We start from the raw sequence: 16,607 nt of genomic DNA, 5'->3' as shown, positions 1-16,607 counted from the left end.
AAAAATATAACCCAATTCCTGAAGACTTCTCTCCACTTTATCTTGCAGGTGGCCAAATTTGTCCGATTAGCAACCTCTTTTTTTGGTTGTTTTTTCTCTTCTTCTACTGTTTACTGACAGATTAGCCTACAGCATCACATTACACTGCCATCTTCTGACCAAAGTACGTTACTGCAGCTTTGTTTATTTGCTCTAGTTGATGGAAACATTCCTAATTCACATTTTCTTTAATGTCACATTTAAAAATGTCGCTTCAAAATTCACTTCAACTTTAATGGAAACAGCTAATGTCCGGTTAAAATAGGAAAGGAACAGTTTTCTCTAAACTATGATTGTACTACTACTATGATACATACTGTGATTGTATGATTTAGCACAGGTTTCATTTTCTATTTCATAATAAAAATAAATAGATTCACAAGCACAAATTTGAGCTTATTTACCAAAATAAAGTGCATGAGGAGGATCCTGCAGACCCCCTGATAGATGTTCCAACATCTGGGTGACGGCATGATGGAAGAGCTTCCTGTTATGTTTAATGTTGTATAAACTCTTCCAAATGTGACCAAAGCATTCACAACTAAATGTACCAGGCAAATGTTAAAGAGCTGTAGTACATCAATCAAAATCACGACTGAAACCGGCAGGTGAGCGGAGGGATTTCTCCCATTAAGAAATATGAGAGTAAAGGCAGCGGTCAGTGACTCAGATTCATCCTTTACAGCACCTCATGTGTGTGACAGGACAGGGAAAAAAACATAGATTAAAGAAACTTTCAGATAATCCAAAAATGGGCGGAGAGGTGCAGTGTGTGTGAGCTGAGGCGGGTCGAATAACACCTGGTTTCTAAATAGTTAATACAATTTAAAACAGGTGAGAAATATATAAATTACTAAAACAGTTTTTTGTACAAGCCTCTTAACATATTTATTTCTGCTGTAAAGTTGGGAATTTTAACATGGGTGGTCTATGGGGAGTGACTCACTTTTGGAGGCAGCCTCAAGTGGCCGTTCGAGGAACTGCAGTTTATAGCATTTTTCCCTGTTGACTTCATTTTTTTAAAAACTCCAGAGGTTTACACTTAGCAAAAACAAATTTTCTAGCATGACCTTATTGGTTAATAAGCAGAAAATTATTTTATATTTTCAAATGCTGTCAAGAAAATTATATATATGTTATTTTGTAGTTTTTATATCAGCATTACAAGATCTATTATTATTATTATTATCATATTTATTATAATAAAAAATTAAATTATGGATGTACCACTGAGTATCAGGGCCACATTTACAAAAAAAAAATAATTACGAGATTAAAGTCGTAAAATTGAATTAATTACGAGGATAAAGTCGAAAATACAGCCATGGAAAAAAAAATATTAGACCTCCCTTGTTTTCTCCTTGCTTTCTTGTTCATTTTAATGCCTGGTACAACTAAAAGTACATTTGTTTGCACAAATATAATGATAAAAACAAAAATAGCTGATAAGAGTTTAATTGAAAGAGCTTGAAAGAGCTGATATTTGGACATTTTCCATAGTTTTCTTGATAATAACCAAAATCATTATCAAGAAAACCATGGAAAATGTCTTAAATTAAACTCTTATGATCTTTTTTGTTGTTATCATTATATTTGTCCAAACAAATGTACCTTTAGTTGTACCAGGCATTCAAATGAACAAGAAATAGAAGAAAACAATGGTCTAATAATGTTTTCCATGACTGTATTTAATTAATTACGAAAATAAAGTCGAAAATATTTATAACATACTCTAATACTCCATCGTATGGATGAATCTCAGTACATCCGGTCTCTAACAACACTGTCAACCTTCAAGTCACATCTCAAAACGCACCTGTTTAGACTAGCCTATGGAAGCCCTAAACGGCCATACAAATATCATTTTTTCCCTCCGTTTTCTCGTGATAATGAGTTAATTTGATTTGTGATTTCGAGATCTCGAGAAAACAAATGAAATGAACTCGTTATCACGATAAAACAGAGGGAAAAAAATATATGAATGTATGGCCGTTTAGGGCTTCCATACTAGCCTACCCCTAATATATTGATCATTTTATTAATTTTGCAAATTTTTCTCTGTACTGTTTTAGTGTTGTTTATTATTACTGCAATTGTCGTTGTAGTATTGTTCTTATTTGTAATAGTTTTATTGTTGTTTATTATTACTGCCGTTGCTGTTTTATTATTATTGTTTTATTTTTAATTGTTAATTGTATGGTGACCTTAAGAGTCCCGAAAGGCGCCTATAAATAAAATTCATTATTATTATTGTCTCTGCTATTATTATTAGCATTATTATTATTTTACGCCTCAAACAGAGGAAGAAAAAAAATTGCACAGCTGCAACTTTAAGACTCCAGAGGTTTACACTTAGCAAAAACAAATTTTCCAGCATAACCTTATTGGTCAATAAGCAGAAAATTATTTTCTTTTTTCAAATGATGAGATTAAATTATGGATGTATCACTGAGTATCAGGGCCACATTTACAAAAAAAAAATTAATTACGAGATTAAAGTCGTAAAAATTGAATTAATTACGAGGAAAAAGTCGAAAATACAGCCATGGAAAAAAAAAATTAGACCTCCCTTGTTTTCTCCTTAGTATTATTATTATTATTATTATTATTATTATTCGCGTCAAAGAGGAAGAAAAAAATTGCACAGCTGCAACTTTAAGACTCCGCACGCCTCCCCTCCGCCAGCTCCGACAATGGTCTTTTCCAGCTCCGCTTATCACAGCAGAATTTGTAACATGCCATAATTTCTCCACCGGTGTGTGTGTCTGTGTGTGCGTGTGTGTGTGTGTGTGTGTAGCCCCGGAAATCAAATGTCATTACCCGACGCGGCTAATTTGGCGATTATTCCTGCTCGGTGCTCGCGGACCATGCCAGCGGCGGGGACCAGCCGCACCTTTACGATCGGATCTTCGGCGTCGCTGCTTGTTTGCACCGAAGAAGCCTCCTAGGATTGTCCGCTTGATGCTATAGCTCGCAGAGACTGCAGTTGTCATTGATCCGCTGCCAGAGCCTCTCCGCTCATAGTAAAGGGATAAATTGTGAGTATGCACACTGTTGCCGCCGGTTTTGCGGTGACCTACATTGCCCCTGTTCCTGCAGGCTTCAAGGTGATTTTCATGCCCTCTTCACATCCTCAACTCTGCTGGGTAGCTACACTTGGAGGCTCCTGGATGCACCGTGGATGTCACCTATACATTTCGTGTGTGTGCTTGACATTGTGTTGTTGGCTTGGCTCTGCAGGGGGAAAAGAAATACGGCCGGCTGTCACAGTGGAGAGACAGAGGAGAGAGTTAAAGGGGGGCGGGATGCAGACTGAGAGGCTGGCATGATGTAATGCACTTGAGACAATAGCCAAGGATTCTCCCCAATTATCATTTCAGAGAATGAGGAGGAGATGTTACAGATCAGCCGCAGTCAGGCCGCCTCTGTGCATGTGTGTGTGTGTGTGTGTGCATGTGTGGTTGATAACAGTAAAAAAAGAGGAGCTGTCATAGGGGGAACAGCTGCCCCTCCTATAAACAATATTATTACCGGCTATTATAGAGATGCAAGCAGGGAGAGAGCTCTCTGTCATCCATCCACACATGCACACACACTTCCCATGCTCTGGGTGAATGAATGAATGAATGAAAAGGCACACACACATGCATGCAGGTGCTTAATTTGATGCTGGAAGGTTAATTGCTGCAGGCAAACGCTGTGATCTCGCTCTCATCTTGCAAGATTTAATATTAACATTTGCAACTATGGAGAAAAAGGCCAATATTTGAATTCTTGCAGAAGTTGTGTGACACCCATGCATTATGCAGAAGCGGGTTTTTTTTTTTTTTTTTTGCATTAAAGAGTGTGACTTTCCAGTGCAAATACACTCAGCTGCCTGATATGTCTGGTGTGCAGACAAAGCTTTTACTACCTTGAGGTGTCATACAGAGGAGTGGCTACCTGTGGCGGCAGCTTTTATGTCTGTAAAATGATGGTTTGAGAGCAGCTTTTATAGGACTGTATAGCCAAAAACGACCTCATGTGGAATTTAAAAATGCTGTTGAAGTGTGTGGCGGTGGTGGCCGGGTTCAAAATCCGATTGAGCTTTATTGCTTTTTTCTTTTTTTTTTGTGCTCACCTCGACGTGTGCTCTTATTCAATCTCTATCGATTGATGGTTTGCATGACCTTGCTGCAGGGGATTGTGGGCGATGTTAAAGGCTACATGCTGTCCTTTCATGCTTTCATGTGCATGCACGGACTTACTTTCAGTTGAACACACAGACAATGAAACACACACATCAGAAGACCCCCCCATGACTCCCTTCCTGCCTCTCACAGATGCTCACACACAGGTAGAGGTACTCAGGCAAATGGACACACACACACACAGACACACACACTTGATGCACAGCCTGCTCTCGCTTTCCCGCCTCCCTAATGGCAGCCGGCTGGGTGTAACTCTACACCCATGCAATCCTCTTCATCCCGTCTCTGTCTCATTCACGTTTTTACTGCTCAGTGTGTCACACGAGGACGTCAGTCACGGCAATATTTAAATATAGATTTTACACACGCATACGCTATCTGTGATTTGGGGCTTTTTCACTGGAGGTTATAGATTTAATTAGTGTAGCTTTTAAGCTTGGCTTATTATAAAACTGATGTTTTAGAGAAACATGTTTTGAGTCAAGACAATCAACATGTGTAACTTTGAATTGCAGTTTAAAATGCAACTCAAATCTCTAAAATGCCCCAGATTCTTTGATAAACATACAGAGGACATGACTTTAATGTCCTAGATATAACCTGCCTCAAAGGTTGTTTTTTTTTACCGTGGGGCAGCTGGAGGCAGTATCAAAATGACCAAAAAAAGGACACAAAATGACTTAAAAAAGACACAAAATGACCAAAAAAGACACAGAATTATCAAAAATACACATTTAAAAAAAAAAAGAGACACAAAATGACCAAAAAAGGACACAAAATGACTTAAAAAAGACACAAAATGACCAAAAAAGACACAGAATTACCAACAATACACATTTTTTAAAAAAGAGACACAAAATGACCAAAAAAGACACAAAATTACTAAAAAAAAAAAGACACAATATTACCAAAAAAAGACACAAAATTACCAAAAAAGTAATCAAATGGACCTTCCATACACAACACGGTAAAGTGCCATTCATATAAAACTCACATTAAACTTTCACATCAAGGTGTCACACGAGGACGTCAGTCATGGCAATGTTTAAATATAGATTTTACACACGCATAAGCTATCTGTGATTTGGGGCTTTTTCACTGGAGGTTATAGATTTAATTAGTGTAGCTTTTAAGCTTTGCTTATTATAAAAGAGAATAAAAAGAGATACATGTTTTAAGTCAAGACAATCAACATGTGTAACTTTGAATTGCAGTTTAAAATGCAACTCAAATCTCTAAAATGCCCCAGATTCTTTGACAAACATACAGAGGACATGACTTTAATGTCCTAGATATAACCTGCCTCAAACCTTTTTTTTTTTACCTTGGGGCAGCTGGAGGCAGTATCAAAATGACCAAAAAAAGGACACAAAATGACCAAAAAAATTCACAAAATGACCAAAAAAGGCACAAAATTACCAAAAAAGTAATCAATCACAACACGGTAAAGTGCTATTCATATAAAACTCACATTAAACTTTCATATCAAGGTGTCACACGAGGACGTCAGTCACTGCAATGTTTAAATATAGATTTTACACATACATAAGCTGGTCTTCACGCATTCTTCCCATTAATCTGTCAGAATCTTTTGCTGTATGGATCTCATCATGCTGTCTTATGACTAATATAACTGAAATTCAAGGAAACAGAGCAACAGTTGTCTGGGTGATCATAAATATCTGCAGAGAAACAGATGGGATTCTGCCTGTAACGTTACTGTGCATGTGGTGTGTTCTCTGACGATTCTGGAATTTAAAATAAAGTATTATATGATAGACATAAGCTCCCACTGGCTGGGCAATTAACCAAATATTATTTTTAATTACAATTTCTGCTTCCAAAGATTTCAAAAAGAAGATAATTTAGATATAAAACCATTAATTTGGTGCATGCTGTTTTTGCAATGATGCTTTTGATTTGTTTTGTGTTTTCAGTAGGTTGTGGAATTGCAGTAATATTGCAACAAAGTTAATCTTATTTATTTTGAATCTAATATATGTAATATATATTGATTTATCTATTTATGTGATTATTTTTACATATTTTTTTATTTGTTGTGCAGTTATTATTGTTAAAATTCAAGAAAAGCATCTGCTCAATGTCATTGAGTAATTATGTTAAATATTCATGTACTCAATATTGACCAAAACTATTATTTTGACCATATTCGAGCAGTCCTAGCTCACACACACTGGATTTTTAATCTAATATATGTAATATATATTAATCAATTTATTAATCTGATTATTTTTACATTATTTTTTAAATTTGTTTTCCAGTTATTATAATTGAATTATAATTCAAGAAAACTCGCACTGAATTTTTAATCTAATATATATAAATGAATGATTGTCTGTTTATTTTTTACTTTTAAATTTATGTGCAGTTATTACAGTTAAAATTCAAGACAATACCCAGTTTTTTAAAGTTTAATAAATGCATTATTTTTCCAATGTCAGCGATTAATTAGGTTTAATATTCATGAACTCAATATTGACCAAAAATAATTGTAATTATTATTTTGACTATAATCGAGCAGTCCTAGCTCCCACACACTGATAAGAAATATGGTTATTAGAATTAAATCCCTTTCTTTAGAAACTACTAATGCTATTTACTTACTATTGTCACTTGCAATATGACACATGTGATGAAGGTCACTGCACCAAAACCTGTATTGAAAGTATACTGATGTCCTAATATTACTTTAAAATGGGACGGGCTATTCATTTACCAAACGCTCTCTAAAAATTTCCCTACATGTGATGCCTTCTCAAAGTCTTGCAGGAATATAATTCATATACTTATATTTCATAACCTAGAAATAGTCAAATATAAAACAATTAAAATATGAAACTACTCCATGAATGTGGCTCTTTTAACTGTTCAATGCTCCACTATGTTCACCTGCTCCTATCTCACTTTATCTATCTGTGATTTGGAGCTTTTTCACTGGAGGTTTAGATTTAATTAGTGTAGCTTTTAAGCTTTGCTTATTATAAAAGAGAATAAAAAGAGATACACATTTTAAGTCAAGACAATCAACATGTGTAACTTTGAATTGCAGAGTTTAAAATGCAACTCAGTTCTCTAAAATGCCCCAGATTCCTTCACAAACATACAGAGGACATGACTCTAATGTCCTAGATATAACCTGCCTCAAACTTTTCTTTTTTTTTTTTTACCTGGGGGCAGCTGGAGGCAGTATCAAAATGACCAAAAAAAGGACACAAAATTACTTAAAAAAGACACAAAATGACCAAAAAATACACAAAATGACCAAAAAAAGACACAAAATTACAAAAAAAAAGACACAATATTACAAAAAAAAAGACACAAAATTACAAAAAAAACGTATCAAATGGACCTTCCACACACAACACGGTAAAGTGCCATTCATATAAAACTCACATTAAACTTTCATATCAAGGTGTCACACGAGGACGTCAGTCACGGCAATATTTAAATACTTAAAAAGACACAAAATGACCCAAAAAAGGCACAAAATGACCCAAAAAAGACACAAAGTGACCTAAAAAATACACAAAATGACCAAAAAAGACACAAAATTACAAAAAAAAAGACACAAAATTACCAAAAAAGTAATCAAATTGACTTTCCACACACAACACGGTGAAGTGGGGTTGTATGAGGAAGTCTTATCCATAGACAGTGTTACATACAGTATAACGTGTTGAAGATGCCCCCAGTTTGGAGAAGCAGTCAAGAGTACTGAAACCACCATATTTGACCCACCTAAATAAAGGCCCACCTAAAAATAACCAATAATCTTGAGTGCATGCTATATTTACAATTTTTTTCCCACTTTATTGCCATCAGACAGTCATATTTTAAGTTGACATGGGTGGATCTAAAGCCATTCTATACTCCTGTCAAATACACCAGACTCCATTGACAAAAACAGTAATTTTAAATCGCAGAACATGGGAGCTACCAATCTGCAATTACCTCAAACGTGTAGTTTGCTTGTGTTATTATGTTACATTGGTGAATCCCAATTAATAATTTTAAATTTTAAAACACCAAAGTCATAAAATAACACAAAGAAACTAACCGATGTAGGCAGCGGAAGACCAGCAACTCCCATGTTCTGCAAGGTAAAATGACTGTTTTTGTCCATGGAGTCTGGTGGCTTTGACAAGAGCATATATAAATGTTTCAGTTCCCTGAAACGACCAAACTGGGAGCGTGCCAACCACCACCTACTTTAGGTAATACACTAACTATGATTATGACCTCATAGTACCCAACTTCAAGTCCAAACTGTCTCTTTAATGCAACATTTCTTGTGAGAACATGCCCCGTTGTTATTACTCCTCCAGCACCCAGGAGCCTTGCACTACAGGTGTATCTCAATAAATTAGAATATCATAGAAAAGTTTATTTATGTCAGTAATTCAATTCAAAAAGTGGAAATAACACATTATATAGATCCATTACACACATGATGAAACATTTCATGTCTTAATTTATTTCAATTCTTCTAATTATAATGATTATGGCTTTCATTTAATGAAGACCTGAAATTCAGTGTCTCATAAAATTACAAAAGACCAATTTTAAAAAGTGTGTTTAATATGGAAATGTTGGCCTCTGAAAAGTATGCCCATCTAAATGACTCAATACTTGGTTGGGGCTATTTGAGTTGAACTACTGGAAATGCACCATGATATTCTAATTTATTGAGATGCACCTGTATATACATGTCTCAGTTGCCTGAAACGACCAAACTGGGAGCGTGCCAACCAGCACCTACTTTAGGTAATACACTAACTATGATTACGACCTCATAGTACCCCACTTCCAGTCCAAACTGTCTCTTTAATGCAACATTTCTTGTGAGATCATGCCCGGTTGTTATTACTCCTCCAGCACTCGAGAGCCTTGCACTATATTGCAGTGACCGAGGTTATTTCTTCTCGTCATGCATAACTATTGCATCACCCCACAATGTCACAGATCAGCTGGGTACAGTGTGGGAGATGAGTTAATAGTTTGCTCCATCCGCTCAGTAGTCTCTCCCGTCTGAGAGCTGTTGTATGTTCCTGTGGCTGCGATTAAATTGAATAGACTTGAATTGTTGTTTTCTTGGCAGGCTTGTCTCTTGGTTGTCTCTCTTGGTGCAGGGAGCCATATGAATGGGATTTCTCAGCACTATGAGTGTACCATGCAATCTGGTCCGTTCCATTCATAAAAAATGCTGTGTCACACTTTCCCACCTGTCGTCCCGATACGGATGCCAAAGTGTGGAAGAGCGGCGTGCAACATTTTCTCCGTTACTCTTTGTGCTTGTCGATGCGTTCTCTAGATCAGTAGTTCTCAACCTTTTTTGCGACCCCCAATTTAACATGCATGTTGTCTCACTGAACAGAATCTCACTTGCACAGTTCAGATCATACAAACTCAGTTGATACGATGAACTTTGGACAAATAATGAAGCAGACAACAACTAAAACATCTCTCTGTCTGTGCATTTATATATTTTTTTATATTTTATTGTTACTTTTAACAAAATGACCAAAAAAATACATGAAATTAAGCAAAAAAGGACTCAAATTGACCACAAATTGACAAAAAATGACCACAAAAAGATACAATTTGACCAAAAAAGACAAAAAATGACCAAAAAAGACACAAAATGACCAAAAGAGAGACAAAATGACCAAAAAAAGACACCAAATGACCAAAAAAAGATACAAAATGACCAAAAAAAGACACAAAATGACTGAAAAAGACACAAAATGACCAAAAAAAGACACAAAATGACCAAAAAAAGACACAAAATGACCAAAAGAGACACAAAATGACCAAAAAAAGACACAAAATGACCGAAAAAGACACAAAATGACCAAAAAAAGACACACGAAACGGCCCCAAAAGGAAACAAAATGACCAAAAAAAACTTAAACACATTGACACGTTCACTTTAACACAGTGGAGACAGAGCTGACTTCCAAAATGATTTGGTGACCCCCAGAAATCATCTCACTTCCCCAATTGGGGTCGGGAGCCCAAGGTTGAGAAAAGCTGGTCTAGATGCACTTTGTGCTCAGCGGCACGCCAAGATATCAAACACAGACATGATTTAAAAGTGGAATTTCCCAGTCGTCAGCTCCCCCGACGGCCTGCAAAGCGACGTGTGTAATCAGCCTCGTGCTTCTTGTCCTGATGTAAGTGAAGTGCATTATCATCAAAACAATTTCATGATATGAGGAAGAGGACCTAATAGGGTGTTACAAATGTTTGAAAAGTTGACCCGGTATTTCATAAAAGATTAGTTTCTTAATGGGCTTTTTGGGCCTAATTTTAACATTTCTAAATGATCGTCTCCTTCCTTAACGAGTTAAAGAGTTGTGAATTCCATGCTTGATGATAACAAAGCTTTAAACACACTATTTAATAACTCTGATTTTACTTTAACGTCTCCAAAGTCAGCTCAACAAGCATACAGTGGTGCTGCTGCTTATCTCCAAAGCCGCAGAGTGTCGTGTTCAGTCCTCTGCTTGTTCTGCACACGCTCGCTCCTCCGCACGTCTTTCTGATGTCTCCCAGGTGGTGAATAGTGCTGAATTCGCCTCACATGGCCATATATTGCTCTGGAACATAGTGCTGTTTTGTGTAGCTGCTCCTTATCTACTCACACAATTGTTCCCATTAATGAGATTAACTGAAGACATTCAGGAAATTAGCCGCAGCTTGCTGATTTCTTCTTCTCCAAAAAATGGAGTGGTTCTACATAAGTGGCAAAATTTACATCTGTCCCATATAGATAGCTCACTGCCTGCTTCAGCTGAACTCAGGGAACTCTCGAGCACCAGGGATTTGTCTCATTAAGCCACATTTGTCTATTTAGCTGTTTTTTAAAGTGTAGATAATCATCCTAAAGATGTATTAGCAGATGCTGCCCTCTCCACAGTGATGGTAAATATAAAGGCAGACAACTTTTTACCCCCAATTTTCACTCTTGTTTTACACCACTCTCCATTTTCACCCTACTCCGCCAACAGGGCTCTTTTTCTTTTGCCGCATAGACTTTCCACGGTTACAGTTGTTGCAGCGGCCGCCATTTCCATTACCAACAAGCTTGTTGAGTTGCCTCTTAGCGAAATACTGTGATATCCCGCTTCACCAAATTTGAACTGGTTCATTCAGTTTTCTTGCCAGTTTTGAGTAGAATCGTTTAAGACAAGGATTTGTCATTCATTAACTCAATGATTAACTGTAAGCTTTTGTTCTCTTATTACAAGTATTTGTTTCTATCCAAAAAACAAGCATTAACTGACTTTTAATGATAAGAAGACATGGTAAACTGTTAGGTGCAAGACTTCATCCTCTCTTTCCTTCCCATACACAACGACTTTAGTTCCCACTTCAGGTCAAGCCAAATGTGCTGTTTTTTGGTTCCAACTCAGACTCAACTATTCCGCTTCCGAACAAATTCATTTTTGGTGGAAATGGTCCAAAAAGTTGGAAAAAACCCCAGAGTGTATATATCTTGAACAGAGAGAACAGAGAGAGTGAAGTTGTAATGTGTATTACCATCTTGGTTCAGACTGTGGATCCTCCATGATATTATTTTATTACCTTCATAAGTTTAGGTGTACCTCATAACCCTCAGCTACTGATATCAGAAAAAAAAACAATAATCGTCATGTTTTGTCATAGAAACGGTTGACAGACTTCCTTAGTGCTGTATATCAAGCCTTCATTGTCACCCGGTTAGACAGAATAACATAATGAAAGCGAGGCTTTGAGGGAACCAATCTAAAGGATGATATAATGGATATATGCTAGTACCTATAAGAGTATAAATCTTCGGTTTATTCCAAATATGCTACACACCCATCCACATCTCCACAGTGTTCCTTTTTACCTTGCTACATGTAGTTCACAATACTTCCTGCACTAAGCCCTGACACTGACTGTAGATCATGGCTCTCAAACTTGCGCCAATTGCGGCCCTCGTGGCGAGGCAGCTGCTGCAGGACCGTTTATTATCTACCATGTTGTTGTTACCGGAAGAAGTGGAAATGTTATGTAATGTAATTTTGTGTCTTTTTTTTTTGTAATTTTGTGGTTTTTTTGTTGTTGTAATTTTGTGTCTTTTTTTGGTAATTTTGTGTCTTTCTAATAATTTTGTACCTTTTTTTTAAAGTAATTTTGTGTATTTTTGGGGTCATTTTGAGTCTTTTTTGGTCATTTTTGTGTCTTTTTTAAGTAATTTAGTTTTTTTTTTGTCATTTTGATACTGCCTCCAGCGCCCCCCAGGTAATTTGAGTTTGAGACCCCTGCTGTAGATTGTAAGATGCTGCGATGTCCAATAAAGATGTAATTCCTAGTAGAAGTTGGAATCAGCAGACGCCCCATGATAGGATGTCACATGGTGCCTGTAGATTCCTTAGATCTTCCTTAGTTTCAAATGTTACCAGTATCTCCAGTATATTCCTAAAGGTGAGCCCTCTACAGCCTCTGAAAATAAAAATGGTGAAAATGCTTAAAATACGGCATAATGCTTAATATCGATACTTGAATAACCATGAATCGATATAATATTGCCATGCAAAATATCGCAAAACTATGCTGTATGGATTTTTTCCCTCACCTCTAATTCCTATTGATAGTGGGCTGCAGCTATTAATCACTCAGGCTTTTAGAGTGGGATCCGGAAAATATCCCAAAATCAGGTATTGTGGAAAAAAATGACAGTGGAACAGTATCAAGTTAAAGAAGAAACAGCTTCACAACTCTCGCTGCTACGGTCAATATTGTAACTGTGATCAGAGCTACAGTCGGCACATTTGGCAAATTCTAGCAGCACGAATGACCAAAACATGTAATGTTAGGTTTACACGTGTAGTCACTCAATTGGGCCTTGTGCACCAGTTAAAACCCCATTGTTTTTGATAGTTTTTGCATCCTGGTTGGCAGTAAAAATAAACATGCTTGCTGTACAACCCTGCACTAATCGCCACAACGCCTGATTTGGTGTGAATGCATCGTTTCTGTAGGTTGATGCGTGTGCTCAGCAACTTCCTGCTGCCAGCTAGACTTGAGCCTGGAGCCAGGTGTCTGAGCTTGGAAGAAGCTTCTATGTGGAGGGAAAAAGGGCTCTGGATTTGTTACAGTGATTGGGAAGAAAACCTCACTCCCACCCCCCTGAATAATTCATTGATTGGCAGATGGCATGAAGGGAAAAGCCCAATGATCCCTGCCTGTCTGTCTGTCTGTGCGCATTTCTTACTGCATCTGCGGCCCACAATGTGCTCAATTGAGCGCGTTGCCGTTCCTCCCTCCCGTGATTCCTGCATAATTTCAGACTCGCATTTAACATCTTAAACCAGCCGCGCTAAATTCAGTCACTTAAGCTCCATCTTGTTTATACAACATTCTTAGTCTGTTGCTACAAATAGCAATTTCTCTCCACGACTATCATTCTGACAGATAAAATCGTACATATTCATTATTAGACATGCATTTATGCTAAGCCAAAGTCTGACACGCTATGGGAATTTGAGGGCAGATTTCCCAGTGTACATTATCATAATGTGCCATGATGTTGCATTGCAGAGGAAATGTGTAAGAACGACTCTCCATCAGCAGCCGCCCTGTTTCAGGCTCTATGAATATCTGTGGACCAAATAGCTGTTGTAATGAGGGTCAAATTGGCTGTTCAGTTGTGAGGAAGTAGTATTGTCACTGCTCGCGAGCGCAATCTCAACAACATCTGCATCCCAGCTGGCTAATAGAGCTCTCAGACCACACATTCTTCACACTGCCCACTGTGGGTGATTAGTGTTTATCTATCCAAGAGGATCACACTAGCTCTTACCTGTCATCACCACTGCCTGCCTGTTTCACTCGAGAGAAAAACTAATGACTCGCTGCTCGAACATGCTCTCCGCTGACACAATTTGGCAAATATTGAGCCGCAGAAGAAGAGCAGAATATCCCTACAAAAGAGGGAAATTTTAGGGGAAAGCTGTGGGTGTTTATCACTGGATTTTGCTTCAAGGCTCTGCTGACGAATTTCTCTCCTTTTTCTGAATCTCCACCTAAACAAACGATGCTTTTTGACTGACACAATTAAGCGGATGAATGTTTAATTGAGTGATATGGTTTGCTTTCGGTTTTCGGGAAGGCTGCTTAATACGTCTAAGGGTGCAGACAAAAGCAGATCAGTCAGTGCACTTTCGCTCCGTGTCTATTGATTTTTCATAGACAGTAGAAATGATTTAAGGGGCAGTCACGGTGAGATCAAAGCATAAGGTGCAAGAAGAGGACAAAAGGGGATTGTATGGGCCGTGAAGCAGAAAAAACATCCTCAATACACTTTGCTTTCCGAGAAATAAAACGCCAATAAACAACCAAAATGTACCTTGCACTGCAGGGTCTATCTGTTGGTGCATTGTGTCATCTACAGTCACATTTTGGATCAAAGAGAAGTCATGAGCGATGTTAGAGGTCACAAGTAAAAATCAGATTTGTGATTTTCTACTTGTAAAATGTGGAAACAAGAGCTGCCATTTTCCATTTTGTAGCTGCCATTTTGCATTATGTGCAAGAAGCAGAAGTATGAATTTCTGCACCACCACCAACAGTGCTGATACAGTTTTTCAGAAAGACTTGTTTGAAATCCCAAATAATGGTGGCACATTAGTTTGATGGAAAGTGGAAGGCAAAGGTTCCAACAAAGCACATAAGTACTAAGGAAACAAACTCTTATATCAAGGTTGGTCTGGTGTGAAAATGTTCAAATTGGTTTGGTATTAAGCCAAAGACCGGATCATCCGGTATACCAGATTTTACCACTTGGTGCTTGAATTAGAGTAAAGTGACTCCAGTTCATTTGGTGTCAGTAATTCACCTTTAAGCTGGTTAAAAAACTGTCAATACACAGAAGAAGAAGAAGAAAAAGAGGAGTGGAAGCAGCTGCTCTTAGGTCCAAAATGTTCCCACATTGGCACAGTTTCAAACCAAGTTGGTATCCGGACTGGACGGGCAAAACGGAAAATTGACCCAACTCTACCACATATACATTTTTTATAGTAGAAGATGGCCTGAGGGTGCATGGATTTTCCTTTTTAAGTGATTGTCACAAGCAACACTAAATATTTACTACCACCATCCATTCTTTTTGCCTACAGTCTGTTTTGATATCCACTGCCAGGTATTCGTATAGATTTTCATTGCAACCAGCCCCTTCCTTCCTGTGCTCAACTAACACGTATTGAGCCAGAGTCGGGAATAAATCACTACCTTCTACTTAAAATGCACCACCGACGTCCCAGTCTGTCCGCCGGCTGGCCTGCTCTCCAAGTGAAATGCTGGCATGTGCGGAGTGTCCAGCCAAGCAGCACACAGGCTCCGTCTCTCAGGTCTAAACGGCAGCGGATGGTGGCTGAATGGTGAACTGGTGAGAGTCTGGCCAGGTGCCTGGAGAAGATTTGGGAGACCCCATCTTACTGCCAGAACATGCTGAGACACAGACCTGCCATTATAACCCACCCAGAGGGGACCGAGTCTGGCCAGTGGGATGGATATTGAGTAAACCTGGCCTGGGTCAACACACTGAGTAACTATGGTCTACTGTTAATATAAAACGGAAGTGATTAACCTCGAAGTGTAGCCTGAATCACTGTGATGGTGCATTAACAACAAATATCGCTTCTGGGTAGACAACTTACTCTTGAATTGCAGAAATATATGACTTGTTTGTCATTTTCAGCCACAACTGTACCGCTATATAGTTGGTTATCTACCTATCTGACATTTCTGCTGTGCTTGTGTTATGTAGTGTCTCAAGTGTAGGGCTGGGCAATAATTCAATACAATATTTTATCGTCTTTCACTAGCATCATATGGTGGTAAAAACAAGTATCGAGAAATTGTGATACAAAATTACATTGTCAAATTTCAAACAAACAAGCACTAGGGTTGGGCGATATGACATTATATTGCACCTGAACAATATAAAAATGCTTGTTTTGTATATTTTTCTATAATGTTTGTATTGCAGTTAAAAAACAGCGGCCGAATTGCGTTACGGCAAGGTTTACGTTATTTAGATTATGATTTACATTCTGATCCCTGTGGGTGGGGGCAAAGCCGGAGCGAACTTCAGAGGTGCTGAGTATGGAGCAAAAAAAAAGGCTTTATCATGTAGTTTTTTCAAATAGACAATTTATTGGGCCAATAACCAGAAAACATGTTATATCATAATATATATTGTTATTGATATAAAAAAAAGACTTATATTGGGATAGAAGATTTTGGTGTAAATTTACCCAACAGTGACAGTGTTTTTGGTCAAGTTGTCATTTTCTTTAGCCTGTGGGCCAAAAGGTAAATTAGGTC

The 16,607-nt window shown here is 37.7% G+C and overlaps 1 protein-coding gene across 1 annotated transcript in view; it reads left to right on the top strand.

The window, feature by feature from the left end:
* The first annotated feature begins 2,714 nt into the window (after positions 1 to 2,714).
* The window catches only part of ppfia2 (PTPRF interacting protein alpha 2), a 270,055-nt gene continuing 256,162 nt past the window's right edge, over positions 2,715 to 16,607 (top strand). The window contains exon 1 of the mRNA XM_059325903.1: positions 2,715 to 3,077. The gene's annotated coding sequence lies outside the window, so the exon portion shown is untranslated. The remainder of the gene's footprint in view (positions 3,078 to 16,607) is intronic.

Source organism: Centropristis striata, chromosome 22 (assembly GCF_030273125.1).
Source record: "Centropristis striata isolate RG_2023a ecotype Rhode Island chromosome 22, C.striata_1.0, whole genome shotgun sequence".
NCBI classification, from domain to species: Eukaryota; Metazoa; Chordata; class Actinopteri; order Perciformes; family Serranidae; genus Centropristis; species Centropristis striata.
The sequence above is the reverse complement of the archived record's forward strand: the minus strand, read 5'-3'. Positions and strand labels throughout refer to the sequence as shown.